We start from the raw sequence: 6,397 nt of genomic DNA on the forward strand, positions 1-6,397 counted from the left end.
GTCTTACCTCCGTTCATTCAGCCAGCATTCACGGAGCACCTGCTGCACCGGGGACCCCCACCCCACCCCCGCCGTCATGTTCCGTGTTCCATAGTAGCTATTTAGCAACTGAAGCTCCACATCCCTTCACTCAGTTGCTGTTTATTCCTCCTTGCCAGTGCATTACTCAACCCACATCTCGGGTTTCTTTGCAGGAGGAGCCCCAGGCCTTTGGAAATTTTACTTCTCTCTGAGGCTCAGTGTTGCCAACTGCTGCTAGGGTGGAGCCCAAGACATCTGTTCTATCGGCCGCCAGAACAGCCAAGGGGAGACCATCCATGACAGCAATTCTGTGTCCTTGTGTTTAATGCCAGAGCTGTCATGTCCGCCCGGGTCACCGCCTGCTAATGATGGCTCCCGTTCCTACCCCCTTTCGGGTGAATCTCTGTGCCAGGTCACTTGATTTCTGTTGTAGGAAGGGCAGCAGAGCAGAAAGCAAAAGAGAGGGAGCCTACCACAGGCCCTCACTGAAAGGGGCACAAACTGGACTAGGGGCCAGCGTTGTGACACAGCAAGTTAAGCTGCTGCCAGCCTCGCTGCTCCACTTCTGATCCAGCTCCCTGCTAATGCACCTGGGCAAGCAGCAGAAGATGGCCCAAATGCCTGGGCCTCGCCATCCGTCTGGGAGACCTGGATGCAGTTTGAGGCTCCTGGCCTAGACTGTTGTGGCCCTCTGAGCTCTGTGTTTCTCCGTCATTCTTTGTAACGCTACCTTTCAAATAAATAAATAAATAAATCTTAGGGGGAAAAAGAAGAAACTGTAATGGGCCTTTGGTGTTGCACATGTGTCCTCCCTGTGTGTCTGACATAGGCACCTCTTCCTGACAGTGTGCTCCAGAAATAATCCCTTCATGCATCAACTCTTGTTCCTCATCCCCTTAATTCCAGTTTGCAGACCTTGGGATATTTAACTGGGAGTTAAGATGTGGATCTTTGTTATCTAATCTCTGTTCAATGACTAGAAATGTCAGAACTTATTCACTTCCCAAATGGCCACAATGGCTGGAGCTGGGCCAGTCTGAAGCCAAGAGCCAGGCATTTCGTCCAAGTCTCCCACATGGTTGCAGGGGCCCAAGCACTTGGGCTGTCTCTGCTGGTTTCCCAGGCACATCCAGGGAGCTGGATAGGAAGTGGAGCAGCCGGGACTCAAACCAGTGCTCCTATGGGCTGTTGGCGTCACAGGTGCTGGCTTTACCCTGCCCTGACACCAGTCCTGACAGGGGTATTTCTAATCCAAACCCAATGATCTTTCTGCTGTGACATGGTTGGTAAAGCTTCTAATTGTTTTGAAATTAGGTATCATCAGATAAGACTGAAGAGAGGAAGGGTTTCTTAAAGCTAAACACAGGAAAATGGCACTTGGGGAAGAGGAAGAAATCATTATGACTGGGGAGAAAATGAATACAGGCTTCTATTAGCATATATAGGATGAGACTACGATCTCTCTCCCTCCCCTCCCCTCATGTAATTTCTTCTGAGTAGAGATATGGAAAGACTGGTTAGTTAAGGAAATAGATGGCTGAGTGAGCCAGTGAGAAAACACATTATGCTCAAAAGACCTAGTTAGGGAAAACCCACAGTAGAATTACTTTCTAGAGGCTTCCACCATCTGCTGTTGCTACTGAGCGTCTGGAGCCAGTTTCAAGCCCCTGCTGGGTTTAACTCCAAAATAAGGAACACCCAAGGTCTGAAGGCGGGAGCAGAACTGGACTGAGCCAAGACAAGCTACAGGGCAGGGGCTACTCCTTGATATCTGTGCTTTCTTTTGCACACATTTAGCTTATCACCTTTTAAAGACAGTATTAAAATCAAGCAGCAGCATAGTAAAAAGGTCATCTGCATGCATGTACATGTTAAAAATAGAAGCCAGTGGTGGAACTGGCCAGTCCGATGCAGTCCTAGCTGTTCAAACACAACCGAACAGCACAGATTTTTCTCTGTTTCATGTACAGTTGTCCCCTCCCTTTCCCTTGTCTATAGGGATTTGTTCCAAGACCTTCTGTGGATGCCTGAAATTATGGGTCATATGAAACCCAATAAATAGTATTTGTCCTATACATACATACATATCTATGACAAATCTTCATTTATAAATTAGGTATAGTGAGAGATTAACAATGATAATAATAGAATCATATAATCATATGCTGTGATAAAATTATGTAAAACTTAGGAGATAAATTATTTTTTGAATTTTCCATTTAATATTCTCAGGTTATGGTTGACCATGGGTAGCTGAAACCCTGGGACGTGAAGCTACGGCAAGGGGGGGAACCACTGAAGCTGGGTTCACCTGAGCACTAGGTAGTGTCTGTGGGACGGGGTATGGTGGTCATTTGGCTGCAGGCTCCTTGTGGTTGAGCACTGGGTATGATCTGCACAGCTGGTTGCTGTCTTTGCTCATTCCACTGTCACCACTGTGTACATTGCTACAGCAGCCCCAGCCGGACCACAGGCAAGGCCCTTCCTGGGGAGAAGAGCCTTCATCACCCGCCACACCCTCCTCTTTACCTCTCAACATTCATTTATAGGAGCTGCGAGGGAAGAAAAAATTAGTGTCTGCTTAAAAAACTGTCCTCTGATCCCACACATTATTCAGGCTAATTATTCACATAAGCAATGCTTCACTGAGCACAAGTGTGTTCGAATGTGTTGAGTGAGCTGAAATCTCTAATTTGAAATATTAGCCTTGTGAAATTCAGGAGTAGTTTAATTTGAACCTGGCCCTCCATCAAAGCACAGCAGCTCATTTCCAGAACTGGCTGTTTGAAGGAGAATAGGAGGAATGGAGAAATAACAGGCAAGCCCCATAGAAAAGCTCTGGGACATCTAAAATGGCATCATTTTAATGAGCTGTTTAAATGATCTTTTTCTAGTTGTGAGAAAAGACAGAAAAGCACAAGGAAAAAATGAAGTATCTGCAACTTTATTAGGCATTTCTGTTTAGTATTGATGTTTCACTGTTGTATCTTGCATTTAATGTGCTCAAAATATTGATTATGATATAATCAAACATGGCACATTAATTTCTGGGAACATATCAACAGAGTGAGAGAGACTAGGGTGTGGAGTTCCAAATCTGAAGCTGGGATTATATTATAACAAAAAAGAGCAACCACAAAAAATTCCAAGTATTACTATTTCTCAATTTTCCTTTTGAAGTACTGTTCTTCCATTTGTTTTCATTGTCACAACTAACATGCCCAAAAGGTCACATTTGGTCTCTTACTCATTTGGCATGCATTGTTTAATTGAGAGATGCTTAAAGCGGTTGTGGGCGGAGGGAGCTGTTGTCAACTTGACAATTTTTGTTTAACAACAATATTTTGATACTGTGTCTTGGTGTTGCTAATTATAGAGTATTTGGGGCTGGATAATTTATAAAGGAGTGACAGAGAAACAGAAGGAGAACTGGCCACATGCAGAAGGGACATGGGGAAGAGAGTGAGCCAAAACCACTGAGCTCCCTTTATAACAACCTGTTCTTGTGGCAGCTGGTCCAGTCCTGGGAGACCTGCATTAATCTCTTCTGAGGTCAGTGTCTTACGCAGGAACCACCTTCCACTAGGCCACCTCTTAAATATTCCACCATCTCAACAGTGTCGCACGGGAGTCCAAGCTTTGAGCACATGAAATTTTGGAAGGCAAATCACTCCCAAACCATAGCAGATCTCTGTCTTTTACTTGTGGAAATGGTAGATGGTTAGGCATGTGTTTTTCTGTGTTGCCTATCGAGTACTGGGGCCAGCGCTGTGGCGCAGCAAGTTAGTACCCTGGCCTGAAGTGCCAGCATCCCATATGGGTACCAGTTCAAGACCCAGCTGCTCCACTTCCAATCCAGCTCTCTGCTATGGCCTGGGAAAGCAGTAGAACATGGCCCAAGTCTTTGGGCCCCTACACGTATGTGGGAGACCTGGAAGAAGCTCCTGGCTCCTGGCTTCAGATTGGCCCAGCTCCGGCCATTGCAGCCATCTGGGGAGTGAACCATTGGATGGAAGACCTCTTTCTCTCTCTCTCTCTCTCTCTCTCTCTCTCTGCCTCTCCTCTCTCTGTGTAACTCTGACTTTCAAATAAAATAAATAAATCTTTATAGAGAATGAAAGGAAGGAAGGAAGGAAGGAAGGAACGAACGAACGAACGAATGAACCAGCACTGGTGCTGTGGCGCAGCAGGTTAATGCCCTGGCCTGAAGCACCGGCCTCCCATATGGGTGCTGCTTCAAGTCCCGGCTGCTCCTCTTCTGATCCAGCTCTCTGCTATGGCCTGGGATAGCAGTAGAAGGTGGCCCAAGTCCTTGGGTCCCTGCACCCGCATGGGAGACCTGGAGGAAGCTCCTGGCTCCTGGCTTTGGATCAGCACAGCTCCGGCCGTTGTGGCCATCTGGGGAGTGAACCAATGGATAGAAGACCTCTCTCTCTGTCTCTACCTCTCTCTGTAACTCTTTAAAATAAATAAAATAAATCTTTAAAAAAAAAAGAGAGAAAGAAATACAGGTACTGATCCATCCACAGACAGAGTTCACCCATCATTCTGATTTTGACTGAGGATGGGCTGAGGCTGCCCAGAGTTGGGAGCTGTGGGCAGAGAACAGACACACAGCCTGCTGAGGCTCAAGCTCCTAAGGCTCTCCTGACTTGTAGGTATTCTTGAGCTGATATGCCTCTCCTTTGCCCCTTATCCCTGCGCCTTTTTGTAAAGGATAGAGGGACCAAAATAATGTATTGTGTGAGTGAGTGTGATAGAAAAACATAGTGAGGGTGATCATTTGGATGTTGATGACATATTAAGGAATAACAACTTTCCAGAGTAAAAGCAACAGCTGTTAGAGATGGCATGGAGGGATGGGTGTTGTGGCCCAGTGAGTCAAGCTGCTGCTTGCAACCCTGGCATCTCATATCACAGCTCCCCTTTGAGTCCTATCTGCTCTTTTCCTGGTCCAGCTTCTGGCAAATGCACTTTGGAAGGCAGAGGAAGATTGTCCAAGTACCAGGGCCCCTACCACCCATGGGGGAGACCCAGAAGAAGCTTCCAGCTCCTGGCTTTGATTTGTACCAGACCTGCCTGTTGCAGCTATTTGGGGAATGAACCAGTGGATGGAAGATTTCTCTTTCACTCTTGTTCTTGCTCTCACTGTCTACCTCACTTTCTCTGTAGTTCTGGCCTTCAAATAAGTAAATTTTAAGAAAAAATGGTATATAAATATGAAAAGTACATGAAATCAGCTATACACACTCTAGAAAAGACAAACTTTAGGGGCCAGCATTGTGGCATAGCGGGAAAAGCCACTACCTGCAGTGTTGGCATCCCATATGGACTCTGGTTCAAGTCCGAACTGCTCTACTTCCCATCCAGCTCTCTGCTATGGCCTGGGAAAGCAATGGAAGATGGCCCAAGTGCTTGGGCCCCTGCATCCACATGGGAAGACCCGGCGGAAGTTCCTGGCTCCTGGCTTTGCACTGGCGCAGCTCTGACCATTGTGGCTGATTGGGGAGTGAACCAGCGGATGGAAGACCTCTCTCTCTCTCTCTCTCTCTGTCTCTCCTTCTCTCTCTGTGTTACTCTGCCTTTCAAATAAATAAATACATCTTAAAAAAAAGACAATCTTTAGATCCACAAGATAGAAAACAAAATAACAAAAACTATGAGTGCTTGGGAAAGAGGCAATTTTTTCATTAAACTTCAATCACACCATCTCTTCCTAGCCTATTTATTACTACTGATAGTTGCATAGTTTATATAATTTGGTATGCAAACCTTACTCTCTTGCAGTTATTAAATATCCTGTTTTTCTCTATTCTCTGAAACTGTGATTCTTTGAACAATGATTTGAAAGCAAAGGCCTACTCTCTGGCAATCTCTCAGAGGCTATTATTCATATGCAGCACCTTCCATCAATTCTCCCTCACCCTCTGCTCCTTCCCTCTTCTCTCACCTGGTTCAGAATTCTGGGCCCAGGTTGGAGAGGAAGTCATTGGTTTTTCAGGGTGAAGAAAAGTAGCCAGGACCCTCTCTACTTGCAGTGATGGTCTGCAACTTGAACCTTTGTATCCTTTCAAAACACATTCCAGTTCCTAAGCCCAAAAACACAGCACTGACTTGGTGGCACGTGGGACGTTTCTTGGATTGGCAAAAGGAAGAGATCCTGTCCTTTCTTGGGTCCAGACTTTGCAGAACAGGAGTTCAAGTATGTGCTTGTCAGTAGTTTGTGTGAAGCTAGTGAGCATAAAAGGTTAGGCCAGATGGATACCTTGAAGCCCAGAGAGCAAACCAGATCTTGCAGTGACCTATCTAGTTCTTGAGACGTTGCCCTTGGTTTTCCCTTATTCACTGGTAACAACTTGCTCAAATGGCCCAGCCC

This window comes from Lepus europaeus, chromosome 3, assembly GCF_033115175.1.
Source record: "Lepus europaeus isolate LE1 chromosome 3, mLepTim1.pri, whole genome shotgun sequence".
NCBI classification, from domain to species: Eukaryota; Metazoa; Chordata; class Mammalia; order Lagomorpha; family Leporidae; genus Lepus; species Lepus europaeus.